The sequence below is a fragment of the Cricetulus griseus genome, chromosome 2 (assembly GCF_003668045.3).
Source record: "Cricetulus griseus strain 17A/GY chromosome 2, alternate assembly CriGri-PICRH-1.0, whole genome shotgun sequence".
NCBI classification, from domain to species: domain Eukaryota; kingdom Metazoa; phylum Chordata; class Mammalia; order Rodentia; family Cricetidae; genus Cricetulus; species Cricetulus griseus.
The window spans coordinates 70,261,676-70,287,872 of NC_048595.1; the positions used below are offsets into that span (position 1 = coordinate 70,261,676).

The window sequence follows — 26,197 nt, forward strand, 5'->3', positions numbered from 1 at the left end:
TTTTTCAGTTTTTACTTCCATTTTATATTTTAACCACAGTTCTCCCTCCCACACCTGTTCCTGACACCCTTACCTTCCTCTCATCCCACCCCCAGTTCATTCTTCCTCACGGGTAAGGGCTCCCATGAGGAGTCAACATAGTCTGACACAATATATTGGGCAGTGCCAGCCCCTCTCCCATGCATTAAAACTGAGCATAGCATCCCACCACAGGGAGTGGGCTCCAACAAGTTAGCTCATGTACCAGGTTCATAATGCCGTCCTTCTGCCAGGGCCCCTTCCATAGTCCAAGCTTGTGAAAACTCATGAAACCTATACCTACAATTATGGAGACTCCAGGAGACCAAACTAGGCTCACTGCACAAGGGAGCTAATTGTACTTGATCTTTCTTAACTCTCAAATGGATACAGTCAACTGCCTAGGAATTAAGATATCCAAAGCCTGCTTCTGACTGCCTTTTCTATTTTTTATGTAAAGGTCCTAATTAGAAAATGTACACAGGAACTCTTATCCCAACATTGGCATAGTTTTATTTACACACAAAAGTTTCACCTTTTAGAAAATTGATGTTTTTATTGTCTCTGATATGTTCCTGTCTGCTATTCATCTTCCTAGTCTTACTCTCCCATGAGGAACTTCTTGGTATTTGGGGGAACAATTTCTTAGAGATCATAATGAATTCTGAGAGTCTTGCATTGTACTCTTGCAGGCTCCAGTGTGCCTGTAACAATCAACACTTATTTTTCCAGGGAATTACCTAACTGTTTATTCTGGTTTCTCTACTAAAACATGTTGCTAGACAGTTTCACAACTCCTTGTTAGTGATGGAGTTCTTTGACTTCATGTGAAGCATAGCAGGTTTGCTCTCCCAGGGATAAATTATCCATATATTGTCCGTGTCACTGGTGCCTGCCCAATGTCTCCACCTCTGTACCAGTTGCTCACAGCTACAGATCAGAAAGCTAGAAGGCACCATGCATTGCAAATATATATTGGAAGTTGTCACTATAACTGAGCATATGTTCCATCTAAGCTCAACACAGATAGTTATGAGCATTTTTTGTTTTGCTTTTTTTTCAATTGGAAAAACTGAAAACTTATCTTTCAAATAATTCTTTTATTCTAAGGTAGGAAAGATACAGAGTTCAAAGCACCATTTTCAGAAACTCAAGCAAATATATGAAGAGACCACAGAAGTGGAGGTGGTTAGGGAAGCTTCCTATTGCAGCCAATGCTCAGATGTTTAGAGTAAGAAACTGCATCATATGTAGGACTCGAGCTATACCTGTACCTTTGCCTTTCATTTATCTCTGCTGCATTCACTTTAATAACAGAGAGTTGCAATTTCAAGTTGAAAATGGAATTTAAAGGTGTTATCCATTTCAGAGTTAAGAAGATGAATTGAACTAATGTATATAATAAGTACAGAATGGTGAGTGCTTTAGGGGGTGCCTTCCCCCTCACCCTTTCCTGAATTCTATCTGGAAGGGCTATTCTGGGTTGAACATCTGTACATACGGTCATATTAAAGTGGATAGAAGACCTGCAGGATGAAATATTTTTGTATTAAAAGAGCCAGTGACCTTCCTTCACATGCTTTCCTGAAAATGTATGTGAAATATTTGACTTGCTATGTTGCTATTCAAGGATAGCATTACTAGTGTTCTAAGCTGCCTGATAGACATTACATGCTTTGCTCTTTTATCATTTGTCTCACTTTTCACTGTTTTATCAAACCTCTGGGACCATGAAGGCTCTTCCCTAAAGGGAGGTGAGAATGTCATCCTGGGGGAGACTTAGCTAGCATAGAGGTTTGGCTTAAATCTCTTAGTCTTTATAATGTCTGCATGCAGGTAAAAGTATCCAACAATGGTGTTCAAACAGAACAAATGTTAAAGTCATCTTCTTTCTTTGGGGATATTATATCTACATTGTGACATTGTGTTGCTCAACCTACAAAAAAGATAGAGGAAGGCAACACAATATCTATTTTCCAACTAACAGAAGAAAAATCATGGAGATTTCACAATTTGAAATACCACATCTGAAAAATTCCATGATTACTGTCTGTTTATAAGTCAGGAAATTTTGAGAAGAGCTATGGACAAATGCTTGTTTGTTGTTTGTTTGTTTGTTTTTTCTTTTGCTTAGATTTTTCAAAGCTGGGGATAAACTTGGAATTATTCACATACTAGGCAAGTCTTCTACCAGTGAGCCCCATCCCTATCCCTAATAACTTCAGAAAGTACTTGAGAAGTGCAGGATTATTACAGAGGTATTTTTACATTTTAGTGTCTTCTACACTCGGTATGTTTCCAAGTTGTCAAAAAAAGCATCATTACAATATATGAGTGAACACATTGAAGCATGAAAAAGTCATCACAATGGCAGGTCCCAATGGCCCTAGTCAGTCATGAGGCCTCAATTTATTGTGTGGAGTTGGCAACAGTCAGCACCTGCACATGACAAGACATAGTAATGACTGTCATTTATAAAAAGCAATCAATTAGAACTGTCAAGGAGTCTTCTTGTTTACATTCGAGAAAGTAAAATTATTAGAAACCTTATCATAAGTCCCCAAATCTAGTAAAGGGTTTTGTAATGTGAGTGGAAATGTGTGCAGATTTTAACTGCAGATTCAATGAATATACAAATGTTGTGGCCAAGTTGAATAAAGACCTCAGATTGTAATATTCACGCTTGTTTTTATTTAAATGTCACCTTCTGACATAAAAAAATTAATCCCAAGGAAAACTGAACAAAGAATCCTGTGATAAGCTGCATCTCAATTAAAATCCAACTAAATCCAGTCCCAATTAGAGAAGCTTCTTGCAGTGGATGGCAATGTACAGAACTGGTCATTATACAAATAAGAGACTTTGGAGTGACCAAATTGACAAGTCTGTGTTGCATCCCTCCCCTCAAGCTTCACTGATCAGTGAGGAAGAGGGGGTGATTGTAAGGTGGAAAGGTTTTAAGAAATAGAAGTGGTGGGTGACTTCACGGAAACTATTTATAAAACACACACGGTGAATGCAAATATCATTTCACAGTGATTGTGTCAGCATGCACAAGACCCATACAAGTTCAAGCCAGACAAAAATTCCAGAACTCACAGGAGGTAGTACAAAGCCTCACTGAGAGCTAATGAGCTCCTGTCATCTGGTTCCTACTCGGATAAGAAAAGTCAACTTTCCTTAATGATGTGATCCCTCATATATCTACCACACTCCAGCTCAAGCCCAATATGCAGGATTTTCAGCTACTACATTCTGTATGCGAAGGCAGTGAGGGACAGCACAATCAGACAGAAAGTGGTTCTGGGTGAATGGGGCAAGAAATGGTGGAGGAATTGGGATAGTGGTGAATATGCTCACAACACATTATATGAAATTCTCAAATAATTTATAAAAGTCATTATAAGAACCTAGCCAAACCTGGATTTATTTGACAACTTTGCTTTATTTATCTTTTAAATGACACATAAAATGTAAAGATGTACAAATTTTATAGCAATAGATTATCTTGGAAAAATAAAATAGTGAAATATGTAAGGTCATTTTGTTGCTACTGTTTTTCCCCTTTGGGGGAAAATGCATCTTCCTGTGAATGAAATGTTTGGAGTGTATCAAATGTGTTCATTTCCATCACAGCCTAAAGTCAAGGTGGCTTGTAGGATACTGCACTTGCCTGCCAAGTATAACCAAGCATAGGTTTATTAAATTTTTTGTATATGACAGAAATTTCTTATTAATTCCGACTCAAAATGAAGAGAGGTTTCTGATATACCAGGGCAAGTATTTAATTATTCTTGCAGAAATAAAACACCAAGTGTTCTCTTCTTTGTATAACAGTGACTGTTGTGGTTCATGACAGCTGTTCCTCTTGAGTGGTTCTTGGGTATCTGTTGTGAACTGACACCTTTGCTGTTTGGCTGTGAAAGTTTAGGGTTAAATGCTACTTCAGAACAAACATGTTCTCACTAATAAATACAAGTAAAGTAATTCTTCAAATTTTGTGACCGCTTCAATTAACAATTAGTGCAGCCATGTGTATAAAACATGCTAATATCTGATTGCAAATATATTTCCTGGCCAAATTACTTCACTTTACTGACATATTCATCAAATCTTTAAGAAATGTGCAAAGATGATAAAGGGGTGATAAAACATGACTCTGTTCCCTGGTCTTTCTGTTCTGAAATAGGTTTGTTGAAATAGGGAGTGCCATTTTAAAGCACTTTGTTTAAATTCTCTTTCCACTACTGAAGCCAAAATGAATCAACATTTGTTAAATATACATCTTGTAAACAATTCTATTGCTTTTGACTAGACACAGTTGTTGATCACACTTGGCAACTTACAATGTTCTATCAGAGTTGGAAAGCACTAGAAGCACAAGAGTCTTGATGGAGCATTCTGAAAAGGACAATTTAGAGAGCTTGAACTACACAGGAGATCTTGTCCCTTTCCCCTTATCTGGGGGACCATGTATGTCTCTCTTAGAGTCCTCCTTGTTGCCTACCTTCTCTGGTGGTGTCGTAATTCTTTGCTCTATGTGTAAAATACATATATGAGTGAGTGCATACCATGTTTTTTTTGTGACTGTTACCCCATTCAGAATGGTTTCTTCTAATTCCATCCATTTCAAGATTCCATTGATTTTTTCCAATTGAGTAGTACTCCATTGTGTAAATGTACCACATTTTCTATATCCATTATTCATTTGACGGGCAACTAGGTTGCTTTCAAGTTCACAAACAATGCTGCTATGAACATTGTTGAACAGATGTCCTTGTTGTATGAATGTGCTTCTTTTGGGTATATGCCTAAGAGTGGAACTTGTGGTAGACTGATTCCCTTTTCCCTAAGGGATTGCCATACTGATTTCCAAAGTGGCTGTACAAGTTGGCACTCCCAGCAGCAGTGTAGAAGTGCTCCCCTTTCTCCACATCCTCTCCATCATAAGTTATCATTGGTGTTTTTGTTTGAGCCATTCTGACTGGAATAAGATGATATCTCAGAGGTTTTTTGATTTGCATTTCGCTGATGACTAAGGATGTTGAACACTTTCTTATGTGTCTTTCAGCCATTTTAGATACCTGTACTGAGAACTGTCTATTTAGTTCTGTACCCCACTTTTTAATTGGATATTTTGATGTTTTGGAGACTAGTTTCTTGAGGTCTTTGTAAATTTTGGTGATCAGCCCTCTGTCGGGTATTCAGTTGGTGAATATCTTTTCCCAATCTGTGGGCTGTTGTTTTGTCTTGTTGACTGTGTCCATTGCCTTACAGAAGCTTCTCAGTTTCAGGGGGTCCTATTTATTAATTGTCGATTTCAGTGTCTGTGCTAAAGGTGTAATGTTCAGGAAGCTGTCTCCTGTACCAATTAATTCAAGGGTACTTACCCCTTTCTCTTCTAAGAGGTTCAGTGTGTCTGGATTTATGCTGAGGTCTTTCTTCCATTCAGACTTAAGTTTTGTGCATGTCAATAGACATGGATATATCTGCAGTCTTCTAAGTGCTAGCACCCAGCTATGCCAGCACAATTTGTTGAAGATGCTTTCTTTATTCCATTGTATATCTTTATCTTCTTTGTCAAAATTCAGGTGTTCATAGGTATGTGGATTAATATCAGGGATTTCAATTGGATTCCATTGGTCTACCTGTTTATTTTTGTTCCAATACCAAGCTGTTTTCAGGACCATATAGCTCAATAATAGAGCTTGAAGTCAGAAGTGGTGATGCCCCCTGAAGTTCCTTTATTGTACAGGGTTGTTTTGCCTTTTCTGGGTCTTTTGTTTCTCCATATAAAGATGAGTATTGTTCTTTCAAGGTCTGTGAAGAATTGTGCAGGAATTTTGATGGGCAATGCATTGAATCTGTAGATTGCTTTTGGCAAGATTGCCATTTTTACAATGCTGCTCAGCAGTTTTGAAAGCTGAGCCTTGCAATGCAGTAACAGGGTTGGTAATCTGAAAATCCATGAGCCAGAAATGAACCACTACATTTTTGAAGGGCTACTCCCTCAGTGATATCACTGGGAATTCCACATTTCATTTCATATTAATTATTTGCTGATGTCAAGGCAAAACAAGGCCCATCTTAAATTAGTTGAGTCTATGCTGAAGGCCTAAAGATATAGGTTGACATAAAAGAATTCCCAAGCTTTCCACCCCATGAACATGTTGTTCCCAGGTGGCTATTTGGCACATGCAAGGTGTTCCTCTTTCTAAGAGACCAGAGGGTTCCTTAAAGCTGACAAGAGATTTTCTTCCTGTCATTTCAGCTTCTAGGCCAGTCTGTGAATAGCATCTAAGTCTTCCCCAGAAAACAGCAATGGGATATTCTAATGCTAACAACATAGCTCAATGGACAAGTTCTGAAGTTTTATATAACACAATATATTTATTATACACTATGCTGTCTCCATAATTACAATTATCAGAAATGCACACCCCTCTCTTGAGCATCCATGGCAATTCCAAGAATACTTTTTTTTAAAGCAAATTTCCCAAATGATCCAAGATATTCCAATATTCCAGAATGTCACACAGTGAAATTTAAGGAAAAGTTAAAACAATGAATCCAGGAGGGAGGCAGCCCCAATTGGTTGTCAAGCATAAGGACAGAGTTCCCTGAACCCTCTTCCATGCATAAACCAACAAAAGGAAATCAAGAGCATAAACTAAGCAATAGGCTCTTCACCTGCAAAATAATGCCTTGAGAAAGAAATGGCACAACAGTATTTCTCAGAAATACACACTTTGAGAATTGAAGGATTTAGGATTTTTTAGTGCTCTTTTGCTTTGAATATTTTTCCAGTCAATCTTTATACAAAGAGAAATTAAAAGCTGTTCATGAAGAAAGAGAATAATATAAATAGTTTTCCCAGGTCATCATACAAAATAAAAAAAGAAATAAGTCAAGGTAAAATAAAAAATAATGTTCCTATTATTAAGTCTAATGGGTAAGAAGATTTTTGTAGAATAGTAAAACAATAATGTGCTTAACTATTGATGATGACATATAAATTTTATATACTTACACATATTTATTTTATTCAAAATGAGTGATATCCCAAACATAACAGGCATGGATGGACAATTCCAATACAAAACAAAGCATGGTCCATGACTTATTAAAGATACCTACTTCATGAGTGTGAAATCTTCCAAGAGACAAGGAAGAAAAGCCATAAGCAACTATAATTGTAGATGTCTGATGAGAAATTATTGTCCAAGATAATGAGCAATATAAAATAACTCAATTAATAAAGAAACCAAAGATCTTAGGGAAGAACATACAGAGCAGGTAAGCAACCTTAGAGAAAGCTGTTTCACCTTAACCAGGGATATGATAGTGAAATCAGGAGCATTCCATGACAAATGTAGCTATCATAATGTGCAAAGTCCAGACCAGCCACCAGAAGAAGCCAGTGAGACCTGGAATCACCCCACTTGTGGAGCTGCTTGTATGAACTGAGACTTTCTTTACAGTGACTGGCTCAGCACTAATAGGCCCCAAACTAAAGCTCTTATCATTGTTATTCTTGCTCCTCATTAGGTGACAAATACCAAAATTTTATTATGAGAATCTCATAGACAGCTTTTATGACATCTCTGAGACCAGAAGCAAATTAAAATGAAAAATATTTCCTATTAATACAGAATTTCTACTTCATTTTGTGTGGTTTCAGTTCTTCTGACTTGTACACAGTATTTCAAATCTGTGTCTCTATATGAATGTACATGAACATGTGTATAGAAGTCATTTACAGAGTTGAATAAGTTCCATGAACAAGTTTATGTCCATGTTTGAAAACTGTTTTATTCCCACATTAACACGGCTGATATCAGTTCTCTATCTGACATCTAATTTGCTGATATTTTTATCAGGAAGGATATTTTGATTTTCTTTTTGAATTAGATTTTTTCTTTCAGTAAAGACTGAAATTTGGAATCAGAGCACATCTATGAATTCTCTTAGTATTTAATGATACATGATTACTGAGTTTCTTTCTTTTTCCTTTCCTTTCCTTTTCTTTTCTTTTTTTTTGTTTTTTTTGTTTTTTTTTTGTTTTTTTGTTTTGTTTTGTTTTTCAAGACAGGGTTTCTCTGTGGCTTTGGAGGCTGTCCTGGTACTAGCTCTTGTAGACCAGGCTGGTCTTGAACTCACAGAGATCGTCTGCCTCTGCCTCCTGAGTGCTGGGATTGAAGGTATGCACCACCAACACCCGGCTGGAGTTTCTTAATAAAAATAAAGCACATGTATTTCACTGTGTATAAATGAGAGTGGAATTGGAGTTGACCTTTTTATTTTTTGTTTTGTGCTAAGATTTAAGCGAATGCCACTTTCTAGTAAGAGATCCAAGGTTTTCTACTCCAGGCTTGGTACATTGTTAAAGCTTTTGGAAAGTATTAATATTTGCTTCTTTTAAGACTAGAGTCATTTCTAAGATAGGGACTCCTTTACTCCCAATCTTAGCATCATCTGGGTATTGAGAAATGTTTCACTATATCAAATGCCAATTTATGTAGTATACCAGTAATTAAATACTTACAGTCAAATTTGTTTAAAGTTACATTAGAAGGTTTGATTTCATAAGTAAAATTTAATTTGTAATTTCCTAGAGCTTATGAAATACTAGCATACATATTGTAATTTAAAACATAATTTGCTTGATAAATGAGAGACTGGCTTTTAGTAATCCTAGTAAAACTGCCTACCTCTGGAAACAAGTGCAAACTTCCTGAACCACTTCTGTAGTAATGGAATTCTAGCCATTCACGTGGGAAACAAGCTGTTTTACACACCATACAGACTACTGCAGGAATGAGAATATAAATGTAGTATTTTTGCTAGCCCATACACTGAACAGAGAATTCAGACATTTCAGCACTGAAATATGTAGTATAATAAAAATGAATCGGTATAATAAAATGTTAAGATCTAATGACGATAAGGCCTTCTTCAAGCAATTTCAGTATCCTTAAGCTTTGTATCATGAAAATGATTGAATTCTGTCACCGTCCAGTGACATTCCTTCAATTGTCACATTCTATTTTATTTTATTGTAGCAAAATATACATAGCATAAAAATTGCTATTTTAACTCTTAAAATTCTTCAATCCACTGACTCTGAATGTTTCAGCACCACTCAGCCTTTCTTCTCATGACCGAGCTCCAGAACTCTGCTCTGACCTAGACTGAATTCTGCACAGATTACAGAATTACCCTGCTTTTGCACCATTGGTAACCATCATCCTGCTTCTTGTTCATGAATTTGACTGCTCTGTAGTCTTTAAACAAATGGTGCTGGTTAACAATTGTTTTTACTTGTTTCTTTATTTCACTCAGCATGCTGTATTGAATGTTCACATATGTAAAGTCATTGTAAGATGTGTATTCCTTTCTAAGCTAAATAATATTCCACTGAAGTTTCTTAGAGTGTGACAATATAAAACTTTCTATTTTTTCATGGAGAACACTGGGTGGATTCTTACTTTGGCTGTATAATGAACATATTTGTATTTCAGATGCAAAATTCTTTTCATCAAATATAGCAAATTTCTAAAACAGACAAAATCTTTCTTAAATTTTCATTTGAAAGACTCATGTTTATATGTACACACACATTCATTGCACAATCGAGTTTTACCATATACATGTATTTACCTGGGCTACCTTTTTTCAAATTCCTTATTATTGAAGTTATCACTTAGCATTCTTGGGAATATTTTTATTTTTTCTTTGAAAAATTCATAAATGTATCTTGATCATATCTAACTCTCATATTCCACTTCCAACATACCCCCAGAACATCCCTTCCCACCATCACTTAGTCTTTTTATTGAATAGTTCTCAAAATATTCACTTGAGAAATCTTTTACACTAACTATATTCAAATTTCTTTAATGTCTCTTCTGTTTTCATTTTAGTGATAGTACACCCTTACATCCATAACAACAGTTTGATGGTCAGTCGTAAGCCCATGAAAGCACATAGGTCATCCAGTAAAAATGAATGACACTACAGGCCATGCCCAAAGCAGTATAGGGCTTGCCTACTCCCTCAGGCAAGTACATTATTGAAAGTACAGGGGTGCTTTAAAAGATCTTAGGTAATCTTGATAACACTCTAAATGGGTAGCCATTATTTATTATTTACTATGACTTAAGTCTCTTAACCTAACAGGAATAAATGTTATTCTCTGTTATTCTCTGTTGTATTAATACCTAAGATTTAATCCGTTTGAAATTCTTCATCATTATTCCTAACAGCTTTGTCCTATTAAACTAAGTTACTTTGGAGTACTATTTATAATGGTTCAAGCTATGAGCACAATTAAAGATAAAAGGCCAATTTAGAGACATGTTTGCATTATAAATGATTAAATATTATATTCATAATATATAGAGTCAACAAACAGATGAGGAGTTATAAATATTTTAGCAAGAAATTTAGGAGTCTCTATTGGGCTGAGTAAAGCCTTCAAAGATACTTATTTTTTGATGTCAGTGAGTCTTAACTTATACAATTATTACATTTGTAATTGAATTTATCAAAGTACCAAGATTGCCTGCATTATCCAAACAGACCTTCCATGCCAACACATATATCTTCATCAGAGAACAGCAGAGGAAGTTTGATGACAGTAGCAGATATTGTGACCTCAGAATGACAACAGTGGATTCTCCCTCTGAGCCTCCAGAGGAAAGAATCCTGTTCACACTTTGTAGCTTTATTTAGCTTGCATTCAACTGGTGACCTCCAAAATCTCCAAAATTGTAAAACAATTAATTTATTTTGTTTTACCTACCATGTGTCTAATAATATATGCAGAAGCAAAGAGAAACTAACACAAAAAGTAATGGTAAATAGTTATACGAAATTTATAAATGTCAGGAAATATTCTGTTTTAAAAAAATTATCCCCTCAGCTAAATGTTTTGACAAGATAATTGTGACCACAGCATTTGGGAGATCAAGACAGGCAAATCCCTGAGCTCACTTGCCAATCAACTTAGTCTACTTAACCAGTTCTACACCATTAAGAGACCCTACATTTCCCCAAAAGCAGAAAAGTATATACCAGAGACTGTCCTTTGCCCTCCACATGTATATATATTCACATACGCTCACATGTTGAACACTCATGAACACACATGTGTACATACACAAAAAAGTTACCAAAACCAAAATAAACTTAAGAAACTGTCACAAGAGGTTTGGCACAACTTTGAAACCTGGGAGTACATATACCTGCACAATATTTTGTGACTAGTGTAGATCGGACACAATGAGTTATACTATGGTTGTTGACTTCTGTTTTTGACCTGTAGGCTGTATAGCTCTCTGGAAGTAGTAGTTCTAGAAAGGAGGCATTGTGGATAGAAACATACACTACCATGCTGATTTCTCAGAAGAGAATATTGTCAAATGTGGTAATGTTGAGAGCTTGTATAGGTAAGGGGGAAAACAGGACTCCATGTCACATAGGTGAGATTGAGGACTCGGGTTCCTTCCTAGAGTGTGACAATTCTAAAATTTTTCCAAATGGCAATTGCACAGTAAGTCATTCTACTAACACTCATTGCAACAGTATTGTAAAACCTAAAGGCAGAAACATTTTCTTGACACTTCACTGATGGAACTTTACTCACAGTGTGATCACCAGCAATTCAACCTAGTCCACTACTATGATTTTCATCAGTCCCTCCAAATAGCACAATAGTCTCAAAGTTCTCACTCTCCCTCTACTGCTCTAACACTTCTTCCTAGAGGCCTTATTTCTTATCTAAGACATGTGAAAATCACTGCATTGGTGACTGGCTCAGCCTAGAAGCAAATAGCAGTATTGCTCAGAATGTCACAGTAGATGGAAATCAATAAGGATGAGAGAGCTAATACTGATTGCCCTCTGTAGCTTGTCTGTGCCAGATTTGCTCTGTGACATTACACTTTGATTCAGATCAATCTCAGAGTCACACACAGCTTAAGCCAGAGCTTCCACAACTGAAGAAGCTAAAGCTCAAATAAGTTAAACAAACTCACTAGGACACACAGTTAATAAGTGGAGGAGTGACATACATACACAGGACTAATTTTACTTGTAGGAGCCTTGATCAGTTGGTTTGCTTTGCTTGGTTGAAATATTAAAATAAAAGTTGTCAAGGAGTTTGGAAAATATGCTTGCAAACTGAAACAGGAGGCATTCTGAGTATGTTTCAGATCTTAAAGGCCAAGTGTGTATTTTCAATGATTTAATCACTCAGGCAATCCTCCCCTTAGGTCAGTGTAAGTTCCACCCTATTCCTCATCTGGAATACTGTTAAATTAAGCATTCCAAAGATGTCTGCCTGACATCTTAGAGAAAGACAAAAAAGCCGATTCTATTAGCTTATGCTAAGAATTCAACATAATCAAAGAATGGACTGTAGAAATGCCAAATTTTCTTATTACTGTGATTTAATGATTTTCACATTGTGTCTCAATTTATGTTTGTATATACGTGAAGGCATGATGTCCTCTCTGCACTTAGAAATGGCAGCTCTTTTCTTACCTGAACACTTCTTTGGCAGTTTTAATAGGGATAGTTCACTTTTGCAAAGTCCCAGGATCTAATTTGTTATCACGTTATATCCTGGCAACAAAGTTTCCATGATAGCCATTCAAATATATTACATTTAAAATTTTACTAACACAAACTTTATTTTGCATAGAATTTGTAAATTTTTCCCAAATTGATGTTAAAATTGCATATTTAATTGGTAGTATAACATATTTGAGATGTTTTAGACCAAAACATCCATTAGGTTGAATTTGACCATTTTCTTCTTTACCACTTGAAATCTTTCAATTTTTTAAAAAAATTCTTTGTACTTGTGTCCTTTTTTATTGGAATTACAAACAAGATTGAATTACATGACAATCCCAGTTCCCTTCTCGCTCCCCTTCCTCCCCTACCCCCTCAACTAAAAACCCTACCTATCACATATCCTTTCTTCTAATCTACATCTGACTCAAACTTTCTGCTCCCTCATGACCTCTGCATCCTCTCTTTTCTTCCCTTCTCATTCTTGTAGCTCCCTTCCCCTTCCCATGTTCTTAATTTGCTCAGTGTTTTACTCTAATCGATTAAATAAACTAATGAACTTAGACAAGGGACAGAGCTCAGTTAGGAGAGAGCTTCCCTAGCGTACATGAAGCCCAGAGATTAATCATCAGCACCTAATATACTAGTTGTCCCAGGCCTATAATCCCATCTATCAGAGGGTAGACAACCTTGGCCATACAAGTTTTCTTTCCCAAAACCAACTAACACAATGTAATCTTGAAATAATGATTGTCTGTATTGTTATTCATTTTCTTCTAATTAAATTTCCCCATATTATAATTTATACAAAACCCTAATATTTTCTAGTGGAAACTTTGAATATGCCTTAACAAAATATAAAACTGTACATAAAACTGCATAGATTGCAATAACTCCACTGTAATGGTAAATCAGTTTTCTTAGTTTATCTCTATAGAATAAGGAATTCATATTTTTTGTTTTCATGAACTTCATTGTTGTGGAATGTATTGTTGTATTCCACATTTCTTCCATTTTACCACCAATTAGGAAATTATGGAGCTAAAGTTGAACTAGCAAGTAGGTAACTTGAATAAATACATAGATTTGCTAGAAAGTTTGAGAAAGAATTATAGTGATGTTTAATTTTATAATTTTGGGACATATTAAGGATATAATCTATTAAAATTTGTATAATAATAGCTTTTATTTTTATGTCTCAAAATTGCTAACCTAGTACAGAAGTAAATAGAAAAAGTATACAAAAGTCAACAGATGACAATATCCCTTTAAAGATCAATTTGGGTTTTTTATCCTTAATAATTTAGCTGTTTTTTATTTTTATTGAATTATCATTTACTGGGGTCAAAAGATCTATTTTATCTCTTTTTATATAATCTGTTTTTCATTCATGTACAATTATTTTTTCATATTCTTAGTAATCTGTTACTAAATGTTGTATAATTTTACATATTAGAATCACCATTATATAATAAATATGGTTGGTATGAACCAGGGTTACCTAGTTATGTGTCCTATGAATTTTGTTGTTTGGGTTTGTTTTATAACCTGCCATTCACTTTACAACTCTAAAATACCTCCTTTCTCATACCTGCCTGCCATCTCTCTAAATGCAAAATTCTTGGAATTGCACATGGTGTTAGAAATTAAGATTTCCCTTTGCTTTCTCTTCAATAAGATTCACCTCCAGGAAATGAAAATCATTTGATGTCTACGGGCAGCCTGCTCTCAATGATTTACAAATAGATAGGTCAGGGCTGTTTATTTATAAGGCTTCAAAATCAATACTTTTCAAAGAGAAAATAAAATATCCCATAAATCCTCACCCAAAAGGATTCCTGTTTAAAGCACCTCAACATGTAAGGCTGCATTTCTAGAATGAGTTATATACCTTATGATGCCTTTAGTATTTTTATTTGTTAGTGAAATATTCATTATATTAATTATTTTTTAGTTTTTCCATAAATATAACCTCATGGTTGTGATGTGGACAATTTTCCATTTTAATTTTTTATGTGCCATGGTTATTCCTAGAAATTATGTCCTCATGTTACTGACAGTCACATTGATTGTCAGTTTTGTTGTTTGCCAGATTGCTGTTTTCATCAGTGATTCAGAAATTGCATATGTCAATATCAAGAATCAATGCTGCATTATATTATCAAAAGAGTATTTCAATGTAGTAACTCTACAGCTATTACAATTCTAATTAACTAACATGGATTGCTATTAATTTCTTTTTGAGACAGGGTCATACTATGGCTATCAAACGAAGTGGGTTGTTTTGCTTTGCTTTGTTTAGAGAGCAGGGTTGGGGTCTCACTATGTATCCCCAAGTCCTCTGGAAATGGTATTCATTATATGGACGAGGCTGGCCTCTAATTTGTGACCATCCTCCCACCTCTGCCTTCCAAATTCTAGGAATGAGCTGCTTTATTCACATTTCCTTCCAAATTATCTGCTATTTTCCCAGAGTTAACACATTCTAAGAACTATTGTTTGGAGGACAAAGCCATCAATTATACAGCCATCTTTCTGAGACACTCACCGAGGAAGTGGGATAAGCTATAGAGTGCCAGACTGGAAAATAAAAGGATCCAAACCTTCTTTGGATCCTGCCCTAAATTGTCTTTTCGCTTATTTAGTATTCTATAATCTTAGCTGTGGAAAACAAACAAAGATATCCATGAAGATATTTAGATCACCATATCTGTCAAGCACTGTACTCTTGGTTATAGTGTAGGCACTAATGAATATGAGGCTAAGTCAGTGTTTTCAATTATGAAATATAGAATCATAGTCTTAACTTCTTGGCAACTACTCTATGCTATAAAACTTTCAAAAAATGTAATACACCATTTCTTGTTTTGTATTGAGAATACTTACCAAACCTTAATATATAATTTTCTGCATATATTAACACATTATATACAAAATCTTTTCTTCTATTTCTCAGCTGATGTAAGTCATGCTTAAATATTCCCAGTCATAGTGTACCCAGTCCATCAGAACCCCATGAGTTATACATTCAAAATATAACTGGACCTGAACCTTCTCAGCACTCTTCTAAACCACCATCAGATCTTAGAAGCTACCATCAGGTCTTAGATCATTGAAAGAGCCCCTCCCCCTAATTTCATGTCTGTTATTATTCTGTCTATACCAAATTTTGCTCACAGCACAGACAGGATATTAAAAACTGAAGTCTGAGCACATCCATTCTCATCCCAACCCTTAATGCCTACATGCCCTTATATATAAAAGCATCTCTTTCTTCCTTCTTCTGACATTGTCTGCTGCCTTTTCCTTTCTCACCTCGACTAATTTCTCTCATTCTGTCTACACCAAGTCTACTCCTTACTCTGCCTCTGACCCAACAATTGCCATCCCCGCCCTTTTCCTTTCCCTCATCCTCTTGGAACACCATTTCTGTATATATAAGTATGGATATTCTGTTGCATTTTTCACAGATTTGCACAATGGACCCCTGAATTGCCTTTTGTGATGGCCTATAGATTACAGTATGCTTCCTTCCCCAACATTAAGCAATATTAAAGAGTTTTTTCTTCTCTCTTTAGCATGTTTATAGTGTCTTATGGGTTGTATTAGAGTATAAAAGCCTTTAGGAAAGATACATTGATAACTTTATTTTATAATATAATCTATGTAGAACAAATACCGGCACATACATTTTGAATGGCTGCATGTCTGCAAAGACTTTGCACATATACATGCTGTTGGGCTTTTTCCAGAAGAGGAAAGTATCTGTTTACTATTTGGTAATCTATATATCTATTATCAATGTAAAGTGTCTGGCAACTTAAGACAGACTTCTTAGACTTCATCTGAAGTGCTAGACATGAAAATTTTGGCATCATATTAATAATGTGAATTAAGACATAAAATATAAATTGCCTTCAGTGGAAACTTTCCATAAAAGACTGTGCCAAAGAAGGCCAAAATTTACTGCAATGGATAGTGCCTGTAGTTGAGTTAATGGGACAATAGTGCTTAGAATTCTCATTCATAGTAAGTAACTAAGCATCAACATCAAGCATGTTATCTATTAGGACTAAACATAAGTTCTCTCAACTGTTAAAATGAGCATCAGAGCAATTGATTTTAAGATTTTACTTGTGGATATTCTAAAGGTTCACTGGTCTCTGCATGAAACCTGGATTGATCTGAATTGGAATGGTTGCTGAATATCTCACTTTAGGGGCTGGACCTTGTCTGCCTCCTAATACTTCTCCCTTCAACAGGAAATCTCTATATAGTACAAATTTATTAGGTGTGCTGACATCCACACTTTAAGCAAAGTCAATTCTACCCACAAAACGTTAAAGCCAATGGTGTCAGAATCTGTGATGGGCATGATGCATTTTCTGTAATCTTTAAATGAAGACCTGTTACTATTAGTAAAGTATATTTGATTTCTTAGTAAAACAGATAAGGTCTTTTGCAGGTTCATGGGTTTCAGATCTCTTAGTCTGGGATTTGATGCCCTTTGTAAGAGCACAGGCAGGCAAGGTAAAACAGCAATACCATCTTTACACACTTTAACAAATATTCTACAACATAAACAAATGTAATCCATCTTTACGTAGTTAATCTAATATTCTATTACAATTAAACTTGATAGTGAATTATTTATTTGATATTCTATTATGGGAATAATTATATATAGATTATAAAATTAGCACAGAGTTTCATAAAGCTTATTGACATGCTAGGTTATCATGTAGTCCACTGAGAGTCAGCTACAATTTTACCTAGGGTAGGCGTGAATTTCAACAACAGAAAAGTGTGTGTTTTTTTTTTTTTGTTACCTGATTTTTGAATTTAAGTTACACAAGACACATTAATTGATGTTTTGTGGCAATGTTAACAAAGAAGGATCACAAGGGATTCCATTCTTCCTGTCATACATGTCATCCCTGAAACTTGCCATCCCTGAACTGAAGATATCATGCTATGTTGCTATTTGTAGTTGGGTTGTAATTTTAAATATAGTCTCTACAAATATGAAGAAAAATCTTCAATATGTTTTCAGAGTTGCCAGTGTAACAGTCTTGTGATTTTTATGTCTGTGTGCTTACATTAAAGGTGCAATCTAAAGTTATTGATTTGGTGTTATCGATTCACAATTATGAAATAGTTTGAAGAAGACAATATATGATAAGTGGTATTACCAATTATATATCTTCTCTCCATTTCTGTTATAAAAGTGAAATAATTTTTTCCAATTTAATGGTTGAAGTTTAATTCCACTCATTCTCAAATGCAAAAATACCATCTGCCCCTGTTTACAGATAAATTTGATGTGATTTGTTTGAAGAATCAATGAAGGTGTCTCATATAAAAGGGCTTTGTGAATTATTTTGGTGAATGGATAAGTATTGAAAACATTCTACAGAAGTCAATGAAGACAGGATATTTGCTTCTTCTTCATTCCTGTACACTTGTTTTTAAAAGAGCTTCACACATGTCATAAGCATACACCAGTAGTTTCATTACAAACAATTGACATTACAGTTATTATAAAGAAAGCACAATTGGATAAACAAAATCTTACAAATGCATATAAGAAAATATTTGCCCTTGGTTTGAATGATACAATATTAAAACCAGAATTCTATTGGCTGTGGATTAAAAAGTATAGGATTAGACAAAAATGTGAACAAAAGTTATTAGATATAAAACTTGGGCATTTCATGGAAGGCTAAATGTAGGGTATGCAAATGCCTATAAATTTTTAGGAAATTTAGTTTCATCTTTCTTTTTAAACTGAATTTTCTTTTTATTTGTGTGAGGGGTGGTGTTAAATGTGTACATCTGTTTTTTGTGTACCTTTACCCAGGAGGAGAATGTCAGGTGTTTGTACTATTCCTTTTTATCTTACTTTTTTTAAAATCAAAGTCTCTAAGTAAACCAAAACCATACTTTTCCCAGGCTTGCTGGCCTGTAACCTCCTAAATACCCTTTTCTCTGCCTCCAGATACTTGGGCCACAGATAGCTGCAACCATGACTAGTTTTTAGATGGATGTTGAAAATTCAAAATCAGATCTTATTGCTCATATGGACATTGCTATTACCTATCTTCACAAACCCAAATTTCATCTAAATTATGGAATTTTAATAAGCAGTAATAAAACATTACCAAGTAATGAGTATGCATATTTGAAAAATTATCCCTGGTAGCAATGCATTGTACAAATTGAATGAGAATATTTGGTATTTTCATCTTTAAGAATAAAAATAGAATTAGATGAATAGAGGGTGCTGTGGAAATTTCATTTCTGATTATGATTTTGTTTTAAGCATTCAATCCATGGTAACCAAATCAATGGTCACTTAAAAAGACCATGCTTAAATGTGATATTTAAAAAAAAATCTGTGCTTCATATACAGAATATATTGAAGACTTCATGGATACAAGTATTGAACCATATATTAGAATATCACTCACCCTGTCATGTCCATTCTGCATAGCAATTCTCTTGTGTTTATCATTTTATTTGACTGTCAGGCAGTTTATAAGATGTCTTACCAGCTGGGAGTTGGTGGCGCATGCCTTTAATCCCAGCACTCAGGAGGCAGTGGCAGATGGATCTCTGTGAGTCTGAGACCAGCCTGGTCTACAAGAGCTAGTTCCAGGACAGCCTCCAAAGCCACAGAGAAATCCTGTCTCAGGGGAAAAAAGATGTCTTACCAGAGGAACAATACAATTAAAAAATCATAATTGTCTCAGCATGTCAAATGCTTCCTCACATAACAAGTTTAGACATCCTCTTTTATCCATATATGCATCATGAAAGAACAAAAGTGCCTCAGCTACAGAGCCTTCACCATACTTTGAGGGAATTGCAAAATCTTATAACCCAGACCAGATACTGTTTTAATTAATCTGATCTCTCTCCCTATTTTCATTCTGGTGGCTACACTACACCTTTACTAGTTTATTCTTAACACCATTTTATAATGTCATCAAATGGCTATTGCTGGGTATTTTCCAGTACCAAACTACCTCTCAAATGGTTTCTCAATTGATGTCTTCAGGTTGATGCCATTAAATCCAAATCCACATGCTCACTGGAACAGCCACGCACTTGGTCTAGTGAAGTCACTAAGTCGCTTCAAACATTTACTTTCAGAAAATGCATCTTTGACTATGCAGATTCAATCTAGTTTTAAAATAACAAATTATATTCTACCCCTGTATTTTTTTTTATTTAACTGGGTAAAGTTACTCTATTTTCGGTTTTCCTGTATGGCTTGACAATCATCTATTTCCCCCTATGTCACACAACTGTCAGTCTACAGGAAATGGTATTCTGCAGCTAATCAATGTCCACAATGAGAATTATCAAACTGTCAGATTTTTAGACTTCCTTCCATTAAAGACAGAGTTAAAATCAAAATACTGTAAACTGACTATAAATATTGTACTTGAAAATTATTATTACTTCTTTTAGACAAATGACTGCTACAATGAAACCAGAAAACTTCTATTTAGTGGAATGACTGATAACAGATTACTGAAACCCTGTCAGGAGAGACTACCTAAGAAAATACACACAACATTGATACTACAAATGGGATGTTGACATATTCTGTGCATTGCAACTTATGAGGTACAGAGACAGGAAGGAACATAGATTGTCCCTTCCTGGCCTCAAATGGGCCCAACACACTGCCTCTCCTAGGTAGACATTGAGTAGACCCGCTGAGTAAATAAAAGCAGAGAACCCTGAAATTGAAACTGAGTCCAATGCCAATACCAGCTTCCAATCAGCATTAAAAACACTCTGATTAAGGAAAGTCATCTGAAGCAAATTAGCTTAAAACTAAGCTATATAGTTACCTAAAGAGTAGAATGGGGCAAGGAATTGAACCACACTTGCACATGAATAATGATGAGGTTTAGGGGGTTATGAATTGATCTTAATTTGGGCAATAATTGCTACATGCCAGCAGTGCTCTTGGACACTACTTCAGCTGCATGTTTGCAAACAGTGTAGCTACAGAGTCAAGACTTAGATGAACAGAGATCTTTGTCAAAAATCTTCACAACCTCCCATCAAAAGCTATTTTTATAGAAATTGAATGTGAACTCATGCATGCCATTAAATCAATTTATCTGTAGTCTTCAAAGTGTCCTTTCTTCTCCTTTAGAGAAATCATAAATAGATTCAGCTAATATAAACAGCCCAAAGCCACATTTAGACTAATGCAGTTTAAATGAGATTTTAACCCTAGACCTCACTTCTTAAAAGCTGATTTTCTAATTGGATAGTGTGTTTTATATAAAACTTGAGGATAGTGTTGACTAGGTTCATGTAATGAAGGAAAAGTTGCCACCCTAAGGTCGACATCTGTTGACTCTCAGATGACAAGCAATATTCACTGTGTGAGATAATGGCTGTCTACTGACAGAATTTTGGCAATTCTATCTCATAATTTCCACAACATTCATAGCAAATGCAAATACAGCAAAATCTGAAGTAAGCAGTGTTTCCTATCATGGAACTTTGTACGTGTTCTGCCCGTACAGCTTACAGATTAATAGAAATGCAGCAGTCACCATGGAAGCAGTCACCTTTGACTGTGAGCTTCTAGGAACTAGGGTGTTTTGTTTTATTTTGTTTTGTTGGGTTCCTTGAACAGAGATGCAATTAATAAATGAGTGCTGAGTAGTGTTAATGATTGGTACTCAGAAGAAATGCAGTGGATTAATAACAAGCCCTGAATCAGATGCAGGCACTGGATTTTCTCTATACCTACCTGTTATCCTCTTAGGACCCCATGCATCTGCCAGGACTCTGGTGATAAGAAGGTTTTCTGGAAACTCAACCTGTCAATCCTTTTGTGACAATTAGTGTGTTCCATGGTACTATTTTCAGAAGTACAAGGAGAACTGGGAGGGTTCTCTTTGAAAACAAAGAGTTGGCATTCATTTCAATTTTGAGCTCATTGGGATGTCAAAACAGTTTTCTAAATTCACCTTGTTTGAACTGAAACTATGTGTTTAAATTATTGAAAAATTGTAGAGCAATTGAAGAGATGGCTTAGAATTTAAGAACACTGGCCTCTCTTCCGGTGGACTAGATTCAGTTCCCAACACCTACATGATGGTACACAACTATCTGAAACTCCAATTCCCAGGGATCTGATACCCTCTTCTGCTCTCCACTGGCAACATACATGTTTATGGCTCACAGACATGCAAACAGATAAAACACTCATATACATAAAACAAATAAACCTTTGAATATAAATATAGAACTACAAATATCAGAACATGTACCTTACTTCCAATGATTTAATTATATTAAACAATTATCTTTGCATAACCAAAAATAATATACGCTTCTTAAAGTCAATTCATATAAGTACCTGGGAAAATGGAAAGTATATGGTATAATTCAGATTATTTCCATCCATACATTTAAAATGAGAAGAGACAGGATATAAACAATTTACAAATAATTGGAGAAAAATGAGCATGTCTACTATATCTACCACAGTGTTTTAAATACTAATGAACAAGAATGAAAAGAGTAATGGCAGAGCACATGAAAATTCTTAGACAACAAGTTTTTCCAGGCAGTGTACTCAGGAACTGCTTTTAATTTTTTGTTTCTAAAATCTCTCCAGAAAATTAGAATTTTATGTGAATGAGAAAGACGTAGATTCACCTGGACCCCAAAGAAACAGCTTACTTGTTAGGAAAGAATATATTTCCAAGGCTCTGATAGTAGAGCTAACAGAAAACACAACACAGAAACAGTTATGGCAGATAGAATATTGCCCCTAAAGTGCAACAAAGATGTATCTTTCAAGTTTACCCATTAAATACCCTTTAATGTATCTAAAATGCCAGTTGTTTAATATAGAGCCATCTTACTGGTATTTTGTTCTTTTGTTTGCTTGTTTTTGTTTCTAATTATGTGTTTGTGCAGGGAGTTTTTGGTGTGTGTGTGTGTGTGTGTGTGTGTGTGTGTGTGTGTGTGTGAGAGAGAGAGAGAGAGAGGGGGGGGGGAAGGAAGGAGGGAGGGAGGAAAGGAGAAAGGGAGAGAGGAAAGCAAAGAGAGGGAGGGATGGGGGAGGAAAGGAAGAGACAGACAAAGACTTTCTTTGATTTTTTTTGTTTATTTTATGGTTAAACTTCCATTGTGTTTATTATTAAAATGAGTGAAGATGAAGGTGTAAAGATTTCACTAGACTCTAGATAAAAGTTAAATGGGTGTTTATTGGGGAACACTTACACAGATAACAATAAATAACCCTAGGAGTGCTTCTCTGCCCTTCCTGTCAGACCAGCTGACACAAGAAAAAAAGCCCACACAAGTGAGACCATGCCTCAAGCTTTGCTCTTCCTGCTTCTGTCTGCCTAGAGCCACATCCAAGGGGGTATGTCCACCATTACAGGTTCATTGGCAAGACATGGCTACAATTCCTCTTTTAGTATAAAGAAAAAGGTTTTGTTTTTTGTTTGTTTATTTGGATTTTTTTTTTTTTGGTGAGAAGATTTGTTAGAAAGTGGAGGGGGGAAGGAAAGAGAAAACAAAAAGGTAAAAATACACAGAGCCAGAAGGAACACAGAAGAGAAAGATAGGAAAAGTCTTGTCTGCCCCAGGGGAACAGCAGGAAAGAGAGCCAGAAAGAGCAAGAAGGTTTTAAGCCTGATGAAAAGCTATATGCAACTATGACAACAAAATGTCAAGTATATTCCAGGAAAAGGAAAGGTAAACATACACAAATTAAAACCTACTTCCAGTGAGAACAACATTGAGCAATAGATACATACTATATGTCAGTCTTAATCTGAAAAGTCTAAGTCTTGTCTATCTAACAGAGGATATAGCTATGACTGGTCTTCAACCTCATCAAAGACCTGAGAAGGAAAATAACAATACTAGGGTAGGCAGGAAGTTCAAGTGTGCTACTCCCAAAAGGTGCAAACAAAGACAGAAACAGCAGGCTACCTGTACAGTCACCCAAAGTCTCACAGTATCACAGGGGGACCAACATTGGCTAAGGCCTAAAGTATCAGATGGACCATCTCAGAAGCAGGGAAATTGAAAAACTGTCTTACTTTGACTGGGCAGGGTTAAGCAGTCTTCTTTAAGTTTATCTCCTGCAAGCACAGTTAGGACAGCATGACCAAGGTTAGCAGTCGGGGTGGGGGCAGTTCTTTGCCCAAGAGGCCAGTAGCAGAGGAGAGAATGAACTCCAAATAGTGTGTCATCTGTGCCCAACAAATGAGAGAAAAAATTATGATGGGTAGGGCAGGCAGAGAGAATCTGTAAGGAGTCGAGAAAATGGAAATAGGAAATACATGGTCAAAAATATTATATAAAACACTTCTTCTATTAAAAGAAGAATTAGTGTGCTAGGAAAACCACAAAGAAGAGTAAGATCAGTAACACCAAGACCACTATTGTCTCCTGAGTGATGGTGGGCTTTCTTCTTTTTATTTTAAAGCCCCCAAGAAGCAAGCTTCACTTCACTGTGATACTGCATTGTCTGGCAGTATTACCTGTGCCTGTCATCACTCTGCTGCATCCTCTCCTTCACTTGTAACTTAAAGTGTTTTCTGACTCTTACACTGTCTTCTAAGTACATTGGCCACATTTCAGATCTTTCAAAAGAGTCAAAAGGATTTACATATGGTTTCTTGTCATATTCACTAAAGCCATTTGAAAAAAAATGTACCAAACACTTAAGATTTCCTTATTTTAGGCCTAATGGTGCCATAAACATTTTCTGTCTGTGGTCACTGAAAGACGGTAAACCTTTAGGAGAAAAAGAGATAGTATAAATAGAGGGAGACGTTGTAAGTTCAAAGAGAAATGAGGCACTAGAGAAATGTCTGGAGAGCTACAAAGATGACACCAACTAATAATCTAAGCAACAGAGGAGATGATACCTTAAATGTCCTCTCCTGATGAGATTAATGACTAATTCATATGCCATTGTATAGCTTTCATACAGTAGCTGATGGAAGTAGAAGCAGACTCCCACAGCTAAACCTTGAACTGAAATCCAGATGCAGAAAAGGAGGACTGATGAGCAAAGGGGTCAATACCAGGCTGGTGAAACCCACAGAAACATCTGACCTGAACAAGGAGAAACGCTTGGTCCCCAGACTGATAGCTGGGAAACCAGCATGGGACTGATGCAGACCCCCTGAATGTGGGTGTCAGTGAGGAGACCTTGGAAATCTATGGGGCCTCTTGTAGTGGATCAGTACTTATGGTTACCATAGGAATGGACTTTAGGAGCCCATGCCAAATGGAGGGATACTCCCTGAGCCTACACAAAGGGGGTTGGCCTAGGCCCTATCCCAAAGAATATGACAGACTTTGAAGATCCCTATGGAAGGACTGACCCTCCCTGGGGAGCAGAAAGGGTATGGGATAGGTAGGGCGTTAGTTGGGGGGGGGCAGGGGAGGAGGGGAGGGAGAGGGACCTGGGATTGACATGTAAAATAATTTTCTTTCTAATAAGAAAGGGAGAAAAATTAATAAACTGAAACAAACTGTATTATTATAAATTCAACATTATGCCAAGAGATAAAAGAACCTCTGTCCAATGGAAGAACATAATGCGCACATATTAACTCCCACCAAATGGAGCAGTGTCACCCTATGTGCACATGTATGTTCATAGCATCTGTGGAGCAGATCACCATGGTGGGCACAGGGAAACCTAAAGCAAGGCCTTTCTAAATTCAAAAGCCCTATCATTTATAATTAGAAAGGAGTTTAGAACGAATGTCTACAGATGGATTAGTAAATGTGAATGAAAGCAAGCATAAGTGTATTGCTGCTTCTGAGACTCAGGTATCTGGCTGCATTGGCATATTTTAGATATACCGTCCCTTCTCATTTTCTGTTGACCATCTTTCTGATGGATGACAAGACACCAATTCTGTATCTCATCTTAAAGGAACAAGTTAGCGGTTCTGTCTCTTCTTTTTTCTATTGAATTCATTATTATTTCTTGTAATGGAATTTGGAGAAAATCCAACAAAATGCACCTGACTTTATGTCAATGAGGCATTCAGGAAAAACTGAAATGCTCATCACTGTTACATGAAACCCAAACCAGGATGATCTACTGACTCAAAATGTTACAGTGTTGTGTATTTTCTTTCTAAAATTTCCATATTGAATTATACATAATTGTGGATTTTTTATGACATTTTCACACATGTATAAAAGGTATTTTAATTTGAATCGCCCCCATTACCCACTCTGATGCACTAACACTCCTGCTGTCCCCACCTTCTTCCTAGCTAATCCCCACTTTGCTTCCATACATATTTTGTTTGTATGGATCTGTATTTGTTTGTTTGTATGATCTGATAATATTAGTCAAGGTTGATTTCAGAACCATAGAAGAGAGATTATTTACAGAAGCATGCCATCTTCCCTAACTGCTAATAGCTCCTAATGGAAGAATCAGCTTCAGTGTTCCTCTTCCACCCTTAATGGGTTGGTAACAAGTACCTATTTTAATCAAGTATTAGCTACTAGTGTGATGGACAGATGAAATTATGTTGTAAGACCTAACCTTTCCTCTATCTCCTAC

At 35.9% G+C, this 26,197-nt stretch overlaps 1 long non-coding RNA gene across 1 annotated transcript in view; it reads right to left on the minus strand.

The window, feature by feature from the left end:
• The window catches only part of LOC118238312, a 40,569-nt gene extending 16,658 nt beyond the window's left edge, over positions 1-23,911 (minus strand). The window contains exon 1 of the long non-coding RNA XR_004768239.1: positions 23,697-23,911. This is a non-coding gene — a long non-coding RNA (uncharacterized LOC118238312). The remainder of the gene's footprint in view (positions 1-23,696) is intronic.
• Between the last annotated feature and the right edge of the window lie 2,286 nt (positions 23,912-26,197).